General features: G+C 35.7%; 1 pseudogene; it reads right to left on the bottom strand.

Moving 5' to 3' along the window:
* Positions 1–15,802: 15,802 nt before the first annotated feature.
* LOC145104732 (protein CANDIDATE G-PROTEIN COUPLED RECEPTOR 7 pseudogene) lies at positions 15,803–17,083 on the bottom strand (annotated as a pseudogene).
* Between the last annotated feature and the right edge of the window lie 6,395 nt (positions 17,084–23,478).

Here is a 23,478-nt window from a genome sequence, read left to right as displayed (position 1 = left end):
CTCTGATCACACACAGAGGAATTATATTTGAAGCTCTGGTTACACCCAGAGGATTTATATTCGAAGAGTAAATTCTCGCTACCTAAGTTGTGAGTGCCATAACCGTACTAAGACTAGATAAGGCACGTAAATGGGCCAGTGTCATTTATGACTTTGTCACCCCTGAACCAAAGGATTCCACTGTAGCTAGCAGCGAGGGTGTGGGATAGTCAGTCCCATATAGATCTATACATAATAGTCACGCTCTCCCTCCAAGAGATTACAGTTATAAGTCGCAGCCATCCACTCACGAATCAGGGGGAGTGTTACCGAGGACATGTCTCAAACTTAGCCTAACAAATTTACAAGTGATAATACAAAGATCTTTTTATGATTTACGTAAATCCTTTATGAAATAATACATATTATGATAAGGTTCACGAGTTCCTTGCTTTAGATTTGAAAACTATTACTACGAGTTGATTTCTTAATCGATTTGTAAAACAGTTTTCTGAGTTAAAAGCATGCTGAACATGAAATCATTTTATACAAAAAGAGATAAATCGAGCACAAGTTTCCTTGTACTTTTGCTTGTATCCCCCCCCCCTTAAAACATGAAAAACTCGGAAAAGTATAGGGGTATGAACTCACCTGTAGCAAATGGATCGGATGGAAGTGCCGGACAAGTGTTAGGAGTCAAGTGAAGACTTGAACACACACAATGAACCTAATATCATATAATTACACATATATGAATACATTTTAATGTATATAACCACTAATGGTGATAGGGACACGCCTTAGGGACATAAAACACTTAGAATTAAGTGTTACTAATGCCTATGGCTGCACATAAGAGGTGTATGGCCCTATATTTGAGTGTAAGGCCATAAAATCATGGGTTTTATGTGTGTGCGGCCAGAGTGTGCGGCCAAGGTGTGTGTGCGGCCGCACACTCACTATGAAGTGTGCCAAAACGTGTTTCCAAGCCTTAGGAATGTTCTAGGAGAGGTGTTTTGACCATTGGCTAGCCGGAAAGGAAGTTTGTTGTCATTTTGGACCCTTAAAAGGGTGTGTGCGGTTGCACATGGCATGTGCGGCCAGGTGTGTGCGGCCATGGTGTGTGCGGTCGCACACTCCTAGCAAAAGTGGTCCAAAACGTGTTCCTAAGTTCGTATCTTGTTCCCCTAAGTGTCCTTGATCATGTGCTCGAATACTACTTGAGTTTGAGGCTTTAAAGCACCAAAATAAGGGGTGTACGACCACATGAAGGTGTGCAGCCGCACACTCCTTTCAGATCGAGTTTTGGGGCTTTTAACAAGGCTCTAATATATCTAAACACATGTAGGAGTAGGGTACTTACCGTGTAGAAGCGTATGGGGGTGTTTGGAGCCCAAGAACTTAGTAGATGTTCTTGGTGTTCTTGAAAACACTTGATGATTCACTAGAATGAGTTTATTTCATGGAGGAATTCAGTGATTTACACTAGGTGGAGTAAGGAATCTATAAATCAAAGGTTAGAAACACTTACCACTTGAAGATTGGAGTGAAAAGTTGGATGATACTTGAGAGGATTTCGAGTTCTATCTTTGAAGGAGTGGACAAAAAGTGTTCAAAATGACTAAGGGTTACATTTATAGGTGGGAGTGTGTGGCTGGAGTGGGTGTGCGGCCGCACACACCTGTGTGTGGTCGTACACTCAAGTGTGCGGCCGCACACTCCATATGTTGGAGTGTTTGGCCCGATTTTGCTTGATATGCATCGTGTTGTCTCATTTCTAGGCTCCTACCTTAAGTGTATCCGGTTTAGAACGCTCAAATAGACCCCAATTAGTGCTAAAAGCAAAACAAGGTTATCTTTGATAGATTTGAACAAGTGTACAGGATAGAAAATTTTGGGTTGTCACATCATCCCCCCGTTAGAGGGAATTTCGTCCACAAATTAGAGTTTAGGCAAGGAAGTAGGTATGAACAATCGAGTAAAGAGATGAGGATACTTCCTATTTAGTTAGTCCTCGCGCTCCCAAGTGAATTCCGGTACTCGCTTGGCGTTCCAGCGCACCTTCACGATTGGGATGCGGATTCGTTTCGTTTGCTTGAACTCTCGGTTCATGATTCTACAGGTTCCTACATGAAGTTGGGGCTCTCATTGATTTCGATCTCGACGAGTGGGATTTCGAAAGTCGCGTCGGACAAGCACTCTTTCGAGTCTAAGACAGGGATAGATTTGGGTGGAATTTATGGAATTCCAAAAGTAGTTGAGGTCTGACGGGTGTTGGACCAATTCTTAACAAGAATTCCTGATGGTCCTAAGCTCTTGAGAAGATAGAAGGTTTCGGATAAGAGAGACGACCGACGGTTCACATTAGGTTTTCTTATTAAGTTCGGAAGAACCTTTATTTGACGCGTAGGCTATGGTGAAAGTTCTTTTTACGCAGCACTAGGAATTTTTCACATGGTCGTACCAAGTCGAACCATGATTGACGGCGGTGTCGAAACTTACAATCATCGACACGATATGGAATGAAGATCGATAGGTCCATGTGCTGAGCAGGGCACACAAGTTCTTAGCGTCTCGGGTTTTGTCCATGGTATCACTATCGCGGATACTTGGACTGATAGAATTGACGCGGAACTCTAGGGGGTCGTGATGTTTTGGAATAATGTACCTTTCATGAATGGATTTCTTATGAGGCCTCTCTATAACCGCCTAGTATACACTAGTCATGTGTAATTAAGATTAAATGGACTGTTGACTGAGCGACTCCGCCCTAAATCCACAACCAAACGAGGAACAGGAGATAAGGCAGCATCACTCACTCGAGGTCTATCAATCTTAATTATAAATGGCCTTAACATATATATATTAAGCCATCATAGCTTTACCTGATGGATTTTTGAATTCTCATAACAGTGCTGCGACTTTCGCCTTAACGAAGGAGTAATTACAATTAGAATTGATTTATTTAAAGTTCTCAGTTAGCTACTTAGGATTGAAAGACACACCAAAATTTTACCGGGTTCCTTGATGTTTTCCCCTAGGCATTAGGGTTAGACTCCTCCTGGTTCATTGTCAGTACTCTCCCTGTGCCTCCAGTTGTTGTTGCCTTGGGGCAGTTTCTCCTGTAGTGCCCGACTTCTCCACATCAGTAGCAGGCTTGACCAATACCTGCCCCAGGGGCCTGATGGGTTGGTTGAACTGGTGTTTTGCAGTCTCGAGTCAGGTGGCCCTTCTTGTCACAGTTGTTGCAGATCATTTCACGACATGGGCCAGGGATGCGATGATGATAACTGCACTTACCGCACCAAGGAAAATTACCAGTATACCTACTGGTAGGTGCTTGAGTTGCAGGATTAGCAGCAGGAGTAGTAGCAGCGTGGACTGCTACCGTGTGTTGCTTCTTTGATGGTTCCTGCAAATACTGGCCCTTTTTCTGTTTCCAGGACTTTCTTTTCTCACCACTCTCCTTAGCTGGTTCGGGGGAGGCTGTCACTTCGTCGAGATTGACTCCATGATCTATGAGGGTTTGTGCCAGGCACTTCGCGCTGTCAAAGGTGTTTGGCCTAGCAGCCAGAACATTTCCTTTAGTGGGTTGGGTCAGTCCCCAAATGTATCTCTCTATCTTTTTGCTTTATGGGGCGACCATTCCCGGACAAAGAAGTGCTAGGTCTTCAAACCTAGATGTGTAGGCAGCAATGTCGGAACCCTTCATCTTTAGGTTCCAGAGTTCGTGCTCCAGTTTTTGTATCTCGCCTCGTGAGCAGTACTCAGCAAGCATGAGCTCTTTCAAGCTCTCCCAACTCATAGCAATCGCTATTGGCAGGGTTAGGGACTTGACCCGACCATTCCACCAGGTCAGTGCCCTGTTGGCGAAAGTGCAAGCGGCGAATTTCACCTTGTTAGCTTCGGAACAAGAGCAGATTTCGAAGATGGACTCAATTTTCTCGATCCATTGAGTCAGGGCAATAACTCCTCCGGTGCCGTCGAAGGATGTGGGTTTTGCGTTCATGAAGTCTTTATAGGAGCACTCCTTCTGGTGTCCCAGACCACCTTCATGATTTTGGGGATGAGTACCACCTCCCTGACCACCAGATCCGCCAGGGTTCATCTGTGACATCGCGGCTGCCACAGCAGCAGTAACAGCTGCTTGGAACATAACGGGATCGAACTGAGGGGGCGGTGGTGGTGGTGGAGTGTCGTTGTTCCTTCTGATAGGTCTTCTTCGGGGATGCATCTTGTTCTAAAAAGAATTAGGAAGAAGAGGGTGGTAAATCCTCTGAGTCGAATCAAGAGATATGAAGCAAGAATATATATCTCATTACGATGGTTGGAGTGTTCTACTAAGTGATAAGCAAAGGAAAGTTACTAATGCAAGTAAGCTATCGCTAAGAGGAATGAGTAGCAACACTTGGAATGAATTTCTACGAAGTATTCGGCTCTGACTAAAATACTCCTATAGTATTTTAAGTTATATGGATACGGGGTAAGTTTTAGGCCTGCTGCAACACCAAAGTCACTCCCAAGCACATGTTGGTCATGTCTCGAATAAATATAGTTGATCAGGCTATATTGACCCTAGACATGATTACATAACTGCCCAGGTTTAACCGCAGTGTCCAACATCCAAAATACTTTTGTTTTGTTCTACTTATGGTACGGTTCCTGGAATACGGGTATACTTGTATACTTTTTATAAAAATACTTATATTTTGAAAGTATACTTTTAGTTTAGAGCACTTAGGCCCATTTGTGTTTATAGTTGTATACCATGTAAGGTTTGGTATAATTAGTTCACTATAAACAATAGCTCTGATACCAATCTGTCACACCCCGAAACCGATGGCGGAAACGTTCCGGGGCGGAGCGACGTCATGTGTAGTATCACAACAGTTGTATCATAGTAAGCATAGTAAACACAATCCAGACATTGAATACATACATGAAAAGATTTACATTGTCTTAATACAAAGTTCATACATATTAGTATATAGCAAAAGTAAAAGACGTGACTCCAAAACGCTCCGTCTTCTCCCAAAAGTCGGTAAGATTACCTGTCTATTGATGTCTTGAGAATACAAGCAGTTTTAAAATATCAGCATAAAGCTGGTGAGTTCATAAGCTGTTAATTCTGGTAAAAGATATGTTTCTTTGATTCTTTGAAAAGTTGTTTACCAAGAAAATCCCATATTTTCTTATGAAAGATGTTTAATTTCTCATTAGTTATACGATAAACCACTGTTTATGAAAGTTTAAGTTGTCCCAAGAAAATCCTATATTTTCTTATAAGTTAAAAGTTAGTTATCTATACGCGAGTATTTACCATACTCGGAAGGCGGTTTTCTTTTCGAAGCTCTGATCACACACAGAGGAATTATATTTGAAGCTCTGATCACACACAGAGGAATTATATTCGAAGCTCTGGTTACACCCGGAGGAATTATATTAGAAGCTCTGATCACACACAGAGGAATTATATTTGAAGCTCTGGTTACACCCAGAGGATTTATATTCGAAGAGTAAATTCTCGCTACCTAAGTTGTGAGTGCCATAACCGTACTAAGACTGGATAAGGCACGTAAATGGGCCAGTATCATTTATGACTTTGTCACCCCTGAACCAAAGGATTCCACTGTAGCTAGCAGCGAGGGTGTGGGATAGTCAATCCCATATAGATCTATACACAATAATCACGCTCTCCCTCCAAGAGATTATGGTTATAAGTCGCAGCCATCCACTCACGAATCAGGGGGAGTGTTACCGAGGACATGTCTCAAACTTAGCCTAACGAATTTACAAGTGATAATACAAAGATCTTTTTATGATTTACGTAAATCCTTTATGAAATAATACATATTATGATAAGGTTCATGAGTTCCTTGCTTTAGATTTGAAAACTATTACTACGAGTTGATTTCTTAATCGATTTGTAAAACAGTTTTCTGAGTTGAAAACATGCTGAACATGAAATCATTTTATACAAAAAGATATAAATCGAGCACAAGTTTCCTTGTACTTTTGCTTGTATCCCCCCCCCCCCCCTTAAAACATGAAAAACTCGGAAAAGTATAGGGGTATGAACTCACCTGTAGCAAGTGGATCGGATGGAAGTGCCGGACAAGTGTTAGGAGTCAAGTGAAGACTTGAACACACACAATGAACCTAATATCATATAATTACACATATATGAATACATTTTAATGTATATAACCACTAATGGTGATAGGGACACGCCTTAGCGACATAAAACACTTAGAATTAAGTGTTACTAATGCCTATGGCTGCACATAAGAGGTGTATGGCCCTATATTTGAGTGTAAGGCCATAAAATCATGGGTTTCTGTGTGTGCGGCCAGAGTGTGCGGCCAAGGTGTGTGTGCGGCCGCACACTCACTATGAAGTGTGCCAAAACGTGTTTCCAAGCCTTAGGAATGTTCTAGGAGAGGTGTTTTGACCATTGGCTAGCCGGAAAGGAAGTTTGTTGTCATTTTGGACCCTTAAAAGGGTGTGTGCGGTTGCACATGGCGTGTGCGGCCAGGTGTGTGCGGCCATGGTGTGTGCGGTCATACACTCCTAGCAAAAGTGGTCCAAAACGTGTTCCTAAGTTCGTATCTTGTTCCCCTAAGTGTCCTTGATCATGTGCTCGAATACTACTTGAGTTTGAGGCTTTAAAGCACCAAAATAAGGGGTGTACGGCCACATGAAGGTGTGCGGCCGCACACTCCTTTCAGATCGAGTTTTGGGGCTTTTAACAAGGCTCTAATATATCTAAACACATGTAGGAATAGGGTAATTACCGTGTAGAAGCGTATGGGGGTGTTTGGAGCCCAAGAACTTAGTAGATGTTCTTGGTGTTCTTGAAGAACACTTGATGATTCACTAGAATGAGCTGATTTCATGGAGGAATTCAGTGATTTACACTAGGTGGAGTAAGGAATCTATAAATCAAAGGTTAGAAACACTTACCACTTGAAGATTGGAGTGAAAAGTTGGATGATACTTGAGAGGATTTCGAGTTCTATCTTTGAAAGAGTGGCCAAAAAGTGTTCAAAATGACTAAGGGTTACATTTATAGGTGGGAGTGTGTGGCTGGAGTGGGTGTGCGGCCGCACATACCTGTGTGTGGCCGTACACTCAAGTGTGCGGCCGCACACTCCATATGTTGGAGTGTTTGGCCCGATTTCGCTTGATATGCATCGTGTTGTCTCATTTCTAGGCTCCTACCTTAAGTGTATCCGGTTTAGAACGCTCAAATAGACCCCAATAGTGCTAAAAGCTAGCAAAACAAGGTTATCTTTGATAGATTTGAACAAGTGTACAGGATAGAAAATTTTGGGTTGTCACAGGGTGGACTCGACGAGTCTGCGCTGTGGATTGAAACCCTAATTATCGGGGTCTGTGCCCTATTTAAAGGCCTTTATGGCCTCCATTTGCGGCCACTTCACCCCTGAGAAACCTTAGAGAGCAGAGAGATCGTTTGTGGTGCAAGAGGAAGGCTAATTCACCATTTCTTGTGTGTTTTAGCAAGAAGGAAGGAGGTAGAACAAGCTAAGCGGGTTGAGGAGCTTGGATCCACTTCTATTTGATCAGAGGAAGCTGTTGGAGGTAACAAACTGTGCCATTCTCGTGTTTATAATGATTCTAGTGGAATCTAGGGTTTTCTTTATGCCTCTTTTAGTTGAATCTGGAGTATGTGAGGTCCCAAGGCGAAATGGTTCATAGATCTGGACCTTAAGAGGTCCAGAGAGTCCTTACCACTCTGCTTTATGCCATACCTTTTGAGTTATGAGCCTAGGAGGCCATTTTAGAGGTTATTTCACCAAAAGAAGCTTTGGGTGTGTTGCATGTGTACCAAGATTCGACATTTACGTGATTATTATGCTTGGGAAGGTCAGATCTATAGATTAGAGAAGCAGATCTGGCCTCAGAAGGTCATTTGAGTATGATCATGGAAGCAACTAGCCGAGTTCATAAGTGGACTCGACGAGTCGAATCGGGGTTGCCCCGCGATTCGTAACAGGAGGAACCCGTCGAGTGGAAGGATGACTCGACGAGCCAAGAGAGGCTAGAAGGATTCAGAGGACCCGCATGGACTCGCCGAGTCGCCCATGTTCACTCGACGAGTCGGGTCAAAGTTTGACCGTTGACTTTCGTTGATCTTAGGGTTTTGGTCAAGACTGATTCAAGAGAGTTTAGGGAGGGGTAGAATGACCTTTTACCCAATCTTTAGAGATGAGACTATGAGAGAAGTATTGATCGGGGATGTTATTTGAATGATAGGAGGAGGCTAGGTCGGGACGTTGAGCACGAGAGCTTATCCGACTTCATTGAGGTGATTCTTCTCACTATACTGTACCTGGAAGGGTACCTATGTGTGACCGGAAGGTCTTATATGCTATGAGATGTATGAGTTGTATGTTGTTATGTGATATGTATGTGCTATGTATGCTATGTATGATAACGACCGGAAGGTCAAGATGATATGGACCGGAAGGTCAAGATGATATGGACCGGAAGGTCAAGAGGTTACGGACCGGAAGGTCGATACGGGTAGGACCGGAAGGTCTACTGGGATTCGGGACGGAAGTGCCCTGAGACACTTGGATCGGAAGATCCCACAGAGTTAGGGCCTGGAAAGGCGTATGTGTTGTATGTGGTATCTTGGGGAACTCACTAAGCATTTATGCTTACAGTTGTTATGTTATGTGTTTTAGGTACTAGCGAGGATCGCGGGAAGGCGTCGGCATGATATGTACACACTCATAGAGATTATGTTTTGAGATTCTGGGAATTGTTGTTATGATGACATTGGATACAGTTTGTTATGATATTGTTTTTGATGATTTAAAAATGAAAAATTGTTTTGAAAATTTACGTCGTTACAATAATTATCCAAAATTAAACAATTAATTTAAGTTATTAAAACACATAAGGATTATCCATTAAATTAAATTAATTAATTTAACCTAATCCCTTATCCCCAAGATTTCGAAATTTTGGAAAGGGATATTTCAAAATCTTTAATTATCATTTTAAACAATTAATAAGATAATTACAAAAGATAATACCTACCCAAAACCCTAGATTTTCGAAATCTAATATTGGGAGGATAATATTTTTGAAAATACTAGGGTTAGCCAACCCCAAAATTCGAAATTATGAGGGTCAAAGGAAAGGGTTCAAAAACCCTAATCAAATTTCGAAACTAGGGTTTTGAAAACATAATTTCGAAAATTCCAAGCCCTAGTGTTTAATTGCCATAAACCCTAATTTGTCAAGTTCAATCTGTTGTATCATATCTAATTGAAAACAACAACCATACACTCTGATACCACTGATGAGTTTTATACAAACAATCCTATGTGTGCATGGAACCCTAATTGATGGATCTATGTTTTCTCTATTAGACATACAAGCATTGAACACAAAATTGAAAACCCTAATATGCATCTAATATTTCGAAATCTACACAAGAAAGATTAGATCACATACCTTTGTTTCCATATAGTAACAACAACCAAATCTTGAAGATCCTTGCTTTTGAGAACAAGTACCATAAGCGTAGCACCTCTAATGGCTCACAAACACATTAGGGCAAGATGATGAATATGAGAGAGAGGAAGGGAGAGAGGAGACACTTGCTCAGAAATTCGGCTCTTCTAGGGTTTCTTGGAGGCGCCCGAATTCATGAGACCAAGGGGAAGTATTTATAGTTGAGGCTAGCAAGGGTTTTATGGCAGAAACCCTAATTCCTTAGCTTAGGGCCTAAGCAATTCCATGGACTCCCTTCCTTAGGGCTTGGACTAAAATCTTTAGAACCTTCTAGGGATTTTTAGCCCTCCCTAATGAGGGTGATCCAATGGCCCAAAACCACAACTATCAAATAATTGCAAAACACCCCCCTGCACTTTTAATCAGTTCCTTTAATCCCGAAATTAATTCCAAATTAATTTCTGATTAAATACTAATTAATAATATGATTTCTCATTAATATATTATTCTCATAATATATTAATAAATCATTTTTATGCACCAATTTATTATTCTAAATAATAAACTCAGCCTCTTTCTCCAATAGTTGTTGCAAGTGTGAAGGCAACCCAAAAGGACAATGCTAATATCAAATCAAGTATATACCAATTATGGTTGTGGCTTAGACACTTAATCCAACAAAGATAACAAAACTAATTTGTTAAATATGTCTCAAGAAATAGAAAATTCACCAATAATTATTAATAACGAAGAAAATGAATCTGGATATACTTTCGATGCTCTCATTAATAAAAATAATATTAATAAAGATGCTATACGAAAAACAAATTTTACATTAGCAGAAAAACATAATTTTAAATATCACACGTTAAAAAACTTTTTTTTAGAAAAAATATTATATATTATGGAAAAATTATAGGAGAATAACATGTACCTATAGAATCAACTCAATGAAATATTATTATACCCATAATAAGTAAATAACAAATAAGAAATCGAATATCTAATCTTAAAGAAATTGATAGGATAAAACTTGCTCATATTCATATATAAACAATTTAAGTAATTTTAAAAAGTACTTTTAGTGATTTAGATACAACATTTTAATTAGAAATTAGAGATGATCGTATAATTAATGATTAAGAAAGTATTATTGCAAAAGGAAAATGTAATTTAATTGAAGGAAAAATAAAGTTTAATATTAATATTCAACTATGATTAAATCTTAAAGATAAAAATTTGAGTAATAGTATTACTGTACGATATAAATTATAAAGACAAAATTTTATGTTAAAAAGTAATCATCCGGTTACTATTACATATCAAATAAATTATGCATTAACAAACTCTCATCATAGTATTACGTTTAAAACAGAAGATATAATTTACATTAATAAGTTATTTACCCCTTTATTATCTCTTGAATCACCAAATATGACTAATAATAGAATATTTAATGAAGATAATTTTCAACCAATAATAACTACTCATTTAATAAAAAGAAATCCAATTATAGAACCTCCAATTTTAACCATATTAGGCAGATCTTTCATCTCGGAAAATCAACCTACAACATCTTCTGAAAATAAAGATGAAAAATTAGAAGATATTATAGAAATAATTAGATCGTTAAGTTTACGAATATGACATAATCATCTAGTAATCCTTTAAAATATTTTAAAACACGTGAAGGTCTATATCAAAATTCTAAACCATGTATACCAGATAAAGAAATGATTATAGAAATACCAAAAATTTACCACAAGGAACATTATATAGTATTGGTCTTAGTTCTGAAAAAGATAAACCCGTAGGAGATAAATTAAATATAATTAGTCAAAAACTAAACAATATTATAGAAACATAAAGTTACTTTTACTTAAACAAATACCTGAATTATTACAAAATTTAACTCAAAAGAAAATATTATTACTCGAAAAAATATTTAAAAATAAAAACAATAAAAAAGAACCACTTACTATTAAACCACCATTCACATGGTAAAAATAAATCATTATGAGGGAAACCTGGTATCTAACCCATCAAAAATAAAAGATATTAGTCTTGCATACACTGACGATATACTTGTTTTTACAAAAATCGATGATTTTGTAATTGTAGAGACAGATGCATCACAAGACACTTGAACATGATGCCTAAAAGCAATTATACATGGAAAAGTGTTATTAGGACTAGATAATGAGGGAAACCTCGTATCTAACCCATCAAAAACATACAATGATCTAAACCATTTAACGTTTCATCCTTGTATCGTTGATATATTGTTGGTGCTTGCTTTAATCTGAATGGAAGGACATTCCATTCATAATGTTTCTGAGGAGGACATGAAAAAGCAGATAGTGGTTTCGTATTTTCATGTAAGTGTATTTGCCAATATCCGGATTTTGCATCAAATGTATTAAAATATGTATTTCCTTTTAATTTTTCTAAAATATATTTTTTTCGTTGTAATTTATAGGAGTCTCCAATAGTAGCATCATTCATTTTTTTTTGTAATTAATAACCATTCTTCGTTTACCTCGTTTTATTTCATTATTATTTTCTATATAGAATGCGGGTGCAGAATGAGGACTTGTACTAGGTCGAACGATTCCTTTTTCTAGTAGTTGGGTGCATTCCTCTTGAAATTCAGAGATATCCTTTATACTATATGTAATTTTATTTGGAACATTAATTTCATCGTTAAGGTTTTTTTAATATTATTATTATTTATTGATTATTTCTATTTTTTAAATGATCTAACGGATTTTCACTACATACTTCTTCAAGTTGTTTTTCAGCAATTTCTTTGGCAAATGCTAATAATATACGTAATTGAAAACCAACTTCTTGTTTGATTATTTTAATAAGATCAAAATGCTTGATAATTGCAGTTTTTATAATACCTTTTGTAGGGTGACTGAGACTTATATGATCATTTGTTTGTATAAATGGTTGATATAATTTAAAGAAATTATTTTCTATTACTAAATTTATTCCCGAATCATGTATAGTTGAGATTTTAAATGGTGCTTTTTTAATTATTATGTCTATGTTTCTTTCTACGAACCAAATTTTGTGAATTGATTTATCAGCAATTGTGATTTTTAATGGTTTTTCTATTTTTTTCCCAATTTTTAATATACTTTTTCTTCTAAAACATAAAATAGCTCCAATATCTATATATGAAATTAGTTCTTTATGTTGTATTTTAGTTGTAATAAATGTACTGTTGGGGTTAATATTCGTTTTTCTTTTACTCATTTGTTAGGATTAGAGTTTTATCTTTTGAACAATTAATTTGTACTTTTGAATTTATTTTAATAAATTAATAAAGTATCTGAAAGAAAGTTAATTGAAGTGTTAAGACTTTTTATTACTATTCTAAAATGATTAATTTCAGTTCTTAATCGTCCAATTTTAATTAGTTGGTATGCAGTATGATTTTTATTTTTAGAAAATAAATCTTGTACTTTGGATTCTTTCCTTTTAAATATTTTGTTGATTTTTCTAAATCTTTCCATAACTTTTTTAAGTAAATTGACTTTATATTTGTTATCGAAATTACAGTATATTTGCGTTTTATTTCTCATAATTATTTATTTTACCATGTGAAGGGTGGTTTAATAGTAAGTGGTTCTTTTTTAATAGCTTTTATTTTTAAATATTTTTTCGAGTAATATTTTCTGTTGAGTTAAATTTTGTAATAATTCAGGTATTTGTTTAAGTAAAAGTAAACTTTATGTTTTTATAATATTTTTTAGTTTTTGACTAATTATATTTAATTTATCTCCTACGGATTTATCTTTTTCAGAACTAAGACCAATATTATATAATGTTCTTTGTGGTAAATTTTGTGGTATTTCTATAATCATTTCTTTATCTGGTATACATGGTTTAGAATTTTGATATGGACCTTCACGTGTTTTAAAATATTTTAAAGGATTACTAGATGATTCTGTCATATTCGTAAACTGAATGATCTAATTATTTCTGTAATATCTTCTAATTTTCATCTTTATTTTTAGAAGATGTTGTAGGTTGATTTTCCGATATGAAAGATCTGCCTATTATGGTTGAAATTGGAGGTTCTATAATTGGATTTCTTTTTATTAAAGGAGTAGTTATTATTGGTTGAAAATTAGCTTCATTAAATATTCTATTATTAGTCATATTTGGTGATTCAAGAGATAATAAAGAGGTAAATAATTTATCAATGTAAATTCTATCAATGTAATACTATGATGAGAGTTTGTTAATGCATAATTTATTTGATATGTAATAGTAACCGGATGATTACCTTTTAACATAAAATTTTGCCTTTACAATTTATATCGTACGGTAATACTACTACTTAAATTTTTATCTTTAAAACTTAATCCTAGTTGAGTATTAATATTAAACTTTATTTTTCCTTCAATTAAATTAACTTTTCCTTTTGCAATAATACTTTCTTAATCATTAATTATACGATCATCTCTAATTTCTAATTAAAATGTAGCATCTAAATCACTAAAAGTACTTTTTAAAATTACTTAAATTGTTTATATATGAATATAAGCAAGTTTTATCCTGTCAATTTCTTTAATATTAGATAATCGATTTCTTATTTGTTGTTTATTTATTATGGATATAATAATATTTCATTGAGTTGATTTTATAGGTATATGTTCTTCTCCTATCATTTTTCCATAATATATAATATTTTTTCTAAAAAAAAAGTTTTTTAACGTGTGATATTTAAAATTATGTTTTTCTGCTAATGTAAAATTTGTTTTTCGTATATCATCTTTATTAATATTATTTTTATTAATGAGAGCATCGAAAGTATATCCAGATTCATTTTTTTCGTTATTAATAATTATTGGTAAATTTTCTATTTCTTGAGACATATTTAACAAATTAGTTTTGTTATCTTATCTTCAATACTTTGTATTTGTTCTTGACGTTGATTTATACTATTATCTACTATATGTATGCTTCAATATTAGATATGCAATTAATTATCGATGTGTTAGAATCTATTTTTAAATTTAAAAGAAATTTAATTTTTAGATTGTTTTATTGTTTTACGAAAAAAAAATTAGTTCTTTTTTATTAATATCAAGACTTGAAAAACTCATGATTTTAATTTTAAGAAAATGGTAATTTAGTTCTAGTTCTATTTTCTATCAAAGTTACGATTAGATTTAGATAGGATGTTGATAGTGGGGTTTATCATTAATATTATATTTTATGACGATGGTGATGATATATGACAAATAGTAACGATGAACATTCATAATAAGAACGATGCCTTGCTCTGAAACCAAAAAAATTTCTAAAGGATTCAAACGTTAATATTAAGCTTTATGATAAAAGCCATAATGAAAATTCATAGTTTTAAATGCTTTGATACCAAAAAAATTTCTAAAGGATTCATACGTTAATATTAAACTTTATGATGAACGCGTTAATGAAAATTCATAGTTTTAAATGCTCAGATACCAAAATTTATAAAGAAAGATAAAAATAATAAAATTAAAATTAGGATGGTTATATTTGAATGGTGCGTTGGAATGATCTTGATGATAGACGATTTCGACGATAATTTTGGATAGAAAACTAGGATGGTTATATTTGAATGGTGCGTTGGAATGATCTTGATGATAGACGATTTCGACGATAATTTTGGATAGAAAACTCTAATATTCAGAAATATAAAAATATTTAAACAGAGATCAACTTTGAGAGTTAACTCAAGTCTTAAACAAACAACTCTTTCTTTATATCGTATGGACAAAGCCCTATTTATAAGCTCTTAAAGAGCCGGTTACATTATTACAATCACATGATTGCAAACTATAATTTACATTTTAGATCCTTAAACTATTAGGGGTATTACAAATTTTATGTCACATACTAACTTTATATCACATCGTTACATTGTTACGAATATAATTCGTAACCGATACTACTACCAATACTTTTAAATAATTACAACAAATAATTATAATTCCTTCCCCACCGAAAGATACATGTTTTCAATAATGTTTTCGTTCGTCATGATTTATGTCAATCCTCTCACCACCGAAAGGACATATATTTGCTTCTAAAAAATGCAAACGATATTTTTACAATTTTGTTTATAAACAAATAAAATGGAACGAAATACTTTGTTGTTTGCAAACGATATAGGTGCTGGTTTGAAGAATGTTAAAAGGGACTATAAATTGTTGTGTTTTTTTATTGGCAGAAAATGAAATAGAAAAAGACCCAACAAACCTACCACTACTGTTCCAGGACAAACCGACAAACTACTTGAAGATTAAGTTGACATCTCAAAGTGCATCACCTAAACAGTAGCAACAACGGCATAACAAAGAGAAGGTATGTCCGATTTCCATGCAGCCATCTCGACTGCTTTGCCATCACAATCCTCATCAGATGGCCGGAAAATGTAAAACACCACCATACATAACACAAGAAGGCTTATTTCCTGTACCCCATGATTCGATGGTATCAAAAATGCAACCATCAAAAACCTCGTAAAGAACACGTATGCAAAAACCGCAAACCCAAATAGACACAGCCTTACCCTATTCATAACATCATTGCCATCAGTCTCATGATTATCCTTATTAAACCAGATAACCGAAAACCATATTGGGACGAAAATAATAAAGCAACAGATGAAATCTATACTTAGAGAATCAACGACGTCCTCTTCATTATTATAAGGTCCGGCTTTCCATTCAAATATAGCATACACATTAGCCCAAACCTGAAGTAGGATCACAATCATCAAAACCAACTTTTCCTTTACTTCCAAAAATGGCTTCCAGAAACAGTATCCATTACCAATCAGCACGATTAAGGTGAACAAAAGCACAGTCCTGACAAACTTACACATGTGATATAAGACATCCGATCCATGAGGAGTACCTGTAAACTTCACATAATATAGATCCACTGCCGCAGAGATTAAAACAACCAAATTCATAACAAGCAACACACCCATTAGTAAATGCACCCTGTGAAAAGATCTCCGGTTCTTGAAGCATACTAAAATCCAAAACCCTAGAAAACACACATAAATGAAGGCGGAAAAGATGTAAAGAAACGGAAGCTGCCTTAGCTCTCCGGATAAATAGTTTTTGGTAGTCCCGTCATTGGTGTTGTAGAGCGCTACGCGACCATCCATGGTTACGACGGATTCATAGTTGCAGTTGACAAAGAAGAGTGAGTTCATACCAGGATTTGTAATAGTGTACGTTTTGTTGAAGGAAGTCTGAGGATCATGGGAAAGATCTTGGAAAGTAAAGAGGAGTGTGTTTAGTTTGAAATCCAATGGGCAAATAGTGTTTTGTTGGAATTCGAAGCGGTTTCTCACTTTAGGAGATTGAAGGATGAAACCAAAACGTGAAGTATCAGGTCGTGATGAGGTGGAGGTTGCAGTCACGGAGGAGATCACGAAGGAAATGTAACCGTCATTTGAGAACTTGAACTCCGAGATGAGGATCTTATGTCGGTTATTGGATCGAAGATTCAGAGATATGATTTCGGCTGTAGATGGTGCAACGAAGAGGAAGAAGTGGAGGAGAACTACAGTGAGAATTTTTGCTAAAATCGTCATTTTGGATTCACCGGTGGTGGCTGAGAGCGGAGGAAAGGTTAGAGTGCAGGATGAGAAAGTAAGTGCCGCAACCCATTATTACGGTGAAAACAAAATAAGAAAAACAGTGATAGTCGGATAAGGATCATGGAAGTTTGAATTTTGAAAACGATAATGGATATTGGATAGAGACGATAAGATAATCGATATTAATCGATATTGGATAGAGACGATTCCCATAATCTCGATTTCCCTGGGATTATGGAATATTGTTCACAAGCAATAAGACTGGGGAGGACTAGTAGTTAAGATTATTTATAAGGAAGGACCAGTAGTGTAAGTATTAGACACACTTAGCTATTTAATAATAGGGATAATGACTTAAAAAGATAATGTATTTTTCGATTTGTACACATTTGATCACTAAGTTTTTTTTTCGTCCATATTTTCCCCTTCAACTTGTTAAATTGTACACATTCGGTCCTTATTATCGGTTACTCCAAGTTAGCCGGGAAAAATGACTTAAAAAGGTAATATATTTTTTCATTTGGTACACATTTAGTCCTTAATATTTTTGTACATATTTAGTCCTTAACATTTTTTTTGTTTCAAAATAATTTTTTTTTGTACTCATTCAGTACTTATAAATGATTATTTTATGTTTTTCTCACGACATCTTACATGGGACAATCATTGATAAGGTGTTTAAGGTTGTTCATACTTATGTCAAATGCGATCTCGACTGCTTGGTTGCATAGGTCTTGTGGTTTGGCTTAGGTCTTGTATTCTGAACGTCGTAACTTCTTCATACGATATCAGATTTTAATGATCTTTATATCCACGTGTTCATTTTTTTCATTAAGAATACTCCTGTTAAAATGTAACATATTTTACTTACGATTTTATATAAAAAAACATCCATACATGCATTCATAAAAAATGTATGGACAGAGGCGGACACAGGAATATGAAAAATAGGTATAAATGAAAAAACTCAAAAAAAATTTCCACTGCGGACAGAAAAAATAAGTGTTTCCGGTTTAACACCGGGACCAGTCTAAATCCGCCCCTACGTATGGATACAAAAATCGTAAGTTAAAATATATTATTTTTTAATGGGAGTAATTTAAATGAAAGTTGTAGTAGACTAAAATACGAACACATGAATATAAAGATCGTTCACATGAATATAAAGATTGTTAAAATTCGAGATCGTATGAAGAAACTATGACGTTCAGAACACATGACTTAAGCAACCAAGTAGTTGAGATCGCGATGGACATAAACATCAAAATGCCCAAACACCTCATTAATGAATGTCTCACGTAAGATTTCGTGAGAAAAACATAAAGAAATCATTCATAAGTACTGAATGAGTACAAAAACAAAAATAACTTATTTTGCAAAAAAAAAAAATTAAGGACTAATTGTGTACAAAAATATTAAGGACTAAATGTGTACAAAGTGAAAAATATATTACACTATTAAGTCATTTTTACCGGCTAACCTAGAGTAGCCGGTCATAAGGACTGAATGTGTACAGTTTAACAAGTTGAAGGGTAAATGTGGACGAAAAAAAAATCAGCGACCAAATGTGTAAAAATCGAAAAATACATTACCCTTTTAAGTCATTATCCCTTAATAATATTTATTTATGTATAACCATGTATCTCTTTAAATTCTTTGAGGTTGTAAAGTGTAAATTTTAATTCAATAAATGTTATGCCTCTCCAACTACACTAATTGGGTGCGACGAGTATCATTCTTGATATCAAGGACACGTTAATCCCACCATTTTCTCTTCCCCTCACACAATGTTATCTCTTTCTTTTCCTTCTTCTTTGCTTTATGCAACTCTTCCCTTGCCATGTTTTTGTTGGATTAGGTGTCTAAGCTCATAACTATAATTGGTATGTACTTGAATTGATAGCAGCACAGTCCTTTTGGGTTGCCCTCAACCTAGCAACTGGACAAAGAAATTATGAAAGGAGAGATATTAATTTATAAGATTAATAAATTAATATATAAATGATTTATTAATATGTTAATAGATTAATATATTAATTAGAAATCGTTATGTTTAATTAATAGTTAGCCAACAATTAATCAGAATTAATTTTGGGGTTAAAAGAATTAATTATAAAGTGCAGGGACTAGTTTGCAGTTACCTAATAGTTTAGTGGAAGGCTCTAGAACCTCCTTGGAAGGAGGTGGACGAAATCCATAGGGAAAACCCTAGAGATTTCGTCCAAGGGGTCCAGATAAGGCCCTTGGGTTTTGCTTAGGCCCTAAGCAAAGGATAATTAGGGTTTTCCCTAAACCCTAGATCCCTCAGCTATTTAAGGAGCCTCCTGGCTCACATTTTAGGTCACTTGTTCTTTGGAAGAAACCCTGGCCGAAATTGCATACTCCCTCCCCTCTCTCCTCTTCTACTTTCCTTCTTGCTAGTTCTTGGGTGTGATTCCATTAGAGGCATTACACTTGTGGTGCTAAGCTTCCAAGAAGATCAAGATCAAGATCAAGGGAATTATCAATTGTTTGCTATAACAATTAAAAGGTATGTAACTCCTAAACCCTAGTTTACTATTTTCGAAAATAGCCTCCTCCTCTAGGGTTCTTGTTTTGCAATTCAAAGTTGTATGTTCAATAGTTAAAACATAGATCTAAAAGTAGGTTGCATGTGAACTTAGGAATTGTTTTCTAGTTTATTTGTTTTACCTAAAACTCATCAGTGGTATCAGAGCCATTGTTTGTTTTAAATTGAATTGCTATAATTGTTGAATTGCAAATTAGGGTTTATAGCTATTAAACCCTAAAGGCCAAATTTTCGCAATTAGGGTTTTGGATTGAAGGGTTTTCAAAACCCTAGCCTCCAAAGAACCCTAATCGAAATTAGGGTTAGGGTTTTGAAAACCCTAGCCCCCTCCCTTGTAAATTTCGAAATATGCTAGAAGTTTTTAGGGTTTCTTGTTTTGGATAATTGTTACTTGATTAGATTAATTGGATAATTATCCTTACCCTAATTTTCGAAATTTAGAGGGATAAGGATTAAGATTAAATTAATTGATTAATTTAATTAGATAATCCTTACAAGATTTAATAATTTGATTAATAGTTAATTAAGAGATAAATATTAAATCTAGTTATTTGGTTTATTCAAATTTAATTTAATAGTTTAAATTTCGAAATTTATATAAACCTTGAAGTTTTAAAAAGTTTTAAAACACACCTTATATATGTATTATGATTAAATGTTTAATAGTATATATGTATAAGAATATGGTCAGTCAAATCGCTAGTATGCCTCATTCACGAAGCTAGTCTATAAAGAGGGTATAAGGAAACTGCCTATAAAATGGTAGTTGAATGGGTGTCCACTCTCACCCACCGCTTCCTTGATTAGTGGAGGGTCGTTAGCAGAACGGATTTGATAGGACAACTACTTCTCATTAAAAGTATAATGCTATTAAAGAAAGTACTAGAACATTATTTTTCAAAATCCCAACTCTAGTTACTTTAAGAAAAAATGTGAAAAGTATGCTAATCCATGAAATTGCACATTATGCTTTATTGGTCGTTAGTGGAGCGTGTGTGGTTAACCAGCACACTAAAAGGCACTAATAAAGAGTAGTAATGGGTATCTCATAATTGTCATTTTGATGGAGCGTGTGTGGTTTACCAGCACATCAATAGTTAATGATAAAGACAATGAGGTTACCAAGCACATTTGCATGGTTATTCACATCTTTTTTGTGATCCTCGGCATCCCAGTCACAAATAGAATAGCATAATCTGAGATTAAAACATGCCATTGAATAGTTTCAATGTATCTCAAAAGAATTAGGAATTTCACTTCGTTTGTTTCGTCTAATGGTGGAATTGGTGAATCGTCATTCACCTACCTTTATGAAATTTACACTTGGATCTCGGCATCCCATTTCTAAGTTGTGAATCTTCATAGTTGGATCCTAACCTTGATATTATATCTTTGGGTTATTATATTGAGGTATCTCGAAATCTAACTAAAACTTTCCTTCTTTTCAGATGTCTACTCCTGGAAACACTTCTGCTTCATCCTCCTCCAACCAAAACACCTCACGAAATGTGGACGGGGAAAGTTCCCTTGTTGGCACATATTAAAGTCTGGGGTTGTGAAGCTTTCGTAAGACGAGAGACTCACGACAAGCTAGCAGCTAGAAGTGAGAAATGTGTTTTCATTGGTTACCCAAAGCAGTCTTTTGGATATTTGTTCTACAGGCCTAGATAAAACGTGGTCTTTGTAGCACGAAGAGGAGTCTTTCTAGAAAGGGAGCTCATATTCAAAGAGGACAGTGGGAGCACCATTGAACTTGAAGAAATTCAATAGTTAGCCAATGAAGGAACCTTAGATGACACTAGCACTCAACCATAGGAAACAGTTCCTGTTGAACCAGTTGATAACTCATTACCTCTTCGAAAGTCCACTAGGGTGAGTGTGCCACCTGAGTTGTATGGGTTTCATATTACTTCAGATGGTGACACATTCATAAGTGACAGAACATTGGTAAACTTAGATGAACCAGTCACTTATAAGGAAGCAATGGCAGGCCCAGAGGCTTCCAAGTGGAAAGAGGCAATGGACAGCGAGATTAAGTCCATGTATGACAACCAAGTTTGGAATTTGGTTGATAGTGCACCAGGCCGTAAGACAGTTGGGTGCAAATGGATCTTCAAGAAGAAGACAGACATGGATGGGAATGTGCATACATTCAAGGCTCGACTGGTTGCAAAATGTTTCACTCAAACCCCAGGGGTTGACTATGATGAGACCTTTTCGCCAGTAGCTAAGATTAAATCTATTAGGATATTGCTCGCCATAGCTGCCTTTCATGACTATGAAATCTGGCAGATGGATGTCAAGACTGCTTTCCTTAATGGGAAGTTGGCTGAGGATGTTTACATGAATCAGCCAGAGGGTTTTGTTGATGCAAAGTTTCCCAATAGAGTGTGCAAGCTTGAGAAATCCATTTATGGATTGAAACAAGCATCTCGCAGCTGGAATCTTTGCTTCCATGAGAAAGTCAAAGAGTTTGGTTTCTCTAGAAGTGAAGATGAGTTTTGTGTGTATATCAAGGCTAGTGGGAGTATAGTAACTTTTCTGGTGTTATATGTCGATGACATATTACTCATTGGTAACGACGTTCCAACCTTGAAAGAAGTTAAGTCTTGGCTTGGAAAGTGTTTTGCCATGAAAGACCTTGGAGAAGCTGCCTATATTCTTGGGATTAGAATATTGAGAGATAGAAAGAAGAGACTAATTGGACTTAGTCAGAGCACATACTTGGATAAGGTACTAAAGAGGTTTAGTATGGAAAATTCCAAGAAGGGAGAGCTACCTATCCAGAGCAATACCAAATTGAGTAAGACTCAATGCCCGAGTACAAATGAGGAAATAGATGACATGAGTCGTGTACCTTATGCTTCCGCTGTCGGATCGATCATGTACGCTATGACATGTACTCGCCCTGATGTGGCATTTGCTTTGAGAATGGTCAGTCGCTGTCAGGGAAACCCAGGTAGAGCTCATTGGATAGCAGTAAAGAATATACTCAAGTATTTGCGAAGGACAAAGGAGTGGGTCCTTGTACTTGGTGGCAATGATACTTTGAGAGTAGATGGTTACAGTGATGCCAGCTTTCAGACAGATAGAGATAACTTCCATTCTCAATCAGGCTGGGTATTTTTACTGAATGAAGGAGCAGTTACTTGGAAGAGTTCCAAGCAAGATACGGTGGCTGATTCTACTTGTGAATCAGAGTACATAGCAGCGAGTGAAGCATCAAAAGAAGCAGCTTGGTTGAGGAACTTCATCGGAGATCTCGGAGTTGTTCCAACCATCCAGGAGCCTATGGAACTGTTCTGCGATAATGAAGGAGCAGTTTCCTTGACAAAGGAACCGAGAGATCATGGTAAAACCAGACATATCGACAGAAAGTACCATTTCATCAAACATAGAGTAGAAGATGGCCATCTTGTAGTAAAGAGGGTGTCATCTGAAGATAACCCAGCAGATCCCCTCACAAAGGGTCTGAGTAGGGCTAAGCATATTCAGCATGCTCGGAGCATAGGACTGAAAGATGATATTAGTTTTAGTAGTTAGATTAGTTTTGTTCTGAAACTTGTAACAAAGTAAATGTAATTGACTTTTGGTGATTAAATAATAAAGTATTGTTTATAAGTTTAGTTACTACCTTTTGTCAATTGTTTATTATTGTGTTTTATTTTTGCATGTTTTACTTCCCGAATAATAAGATTATTCGAACTCCACAGTCGCTCGTACTTTTGGAAGTAAGTAGTGAATCAAGACTATCATGAATTGGATTGCAGATTGTCTAAGGATAGACATGGCAATAGAATTGCTGCAACGTTCATGAGTA

Source organism: Lactuca virosa, chromosome 4 (assembly GCF_052849685.1).
Source record: "Lactuca virosa cultivar CGN04683 chromosome 4, Lactuca_virosa_CGN04683_v6, whole genome shotgun sequence".
Lineage (NCBI taxonomy): Eukaryota > Viridiplantae > Streptophyta > Magnoliopsida > Asterales > Asteraceae > Lactuca > Lactuca virosa.
This window is presented reverse-complemented; position numbering and strand designations above follow the sequence as displayed.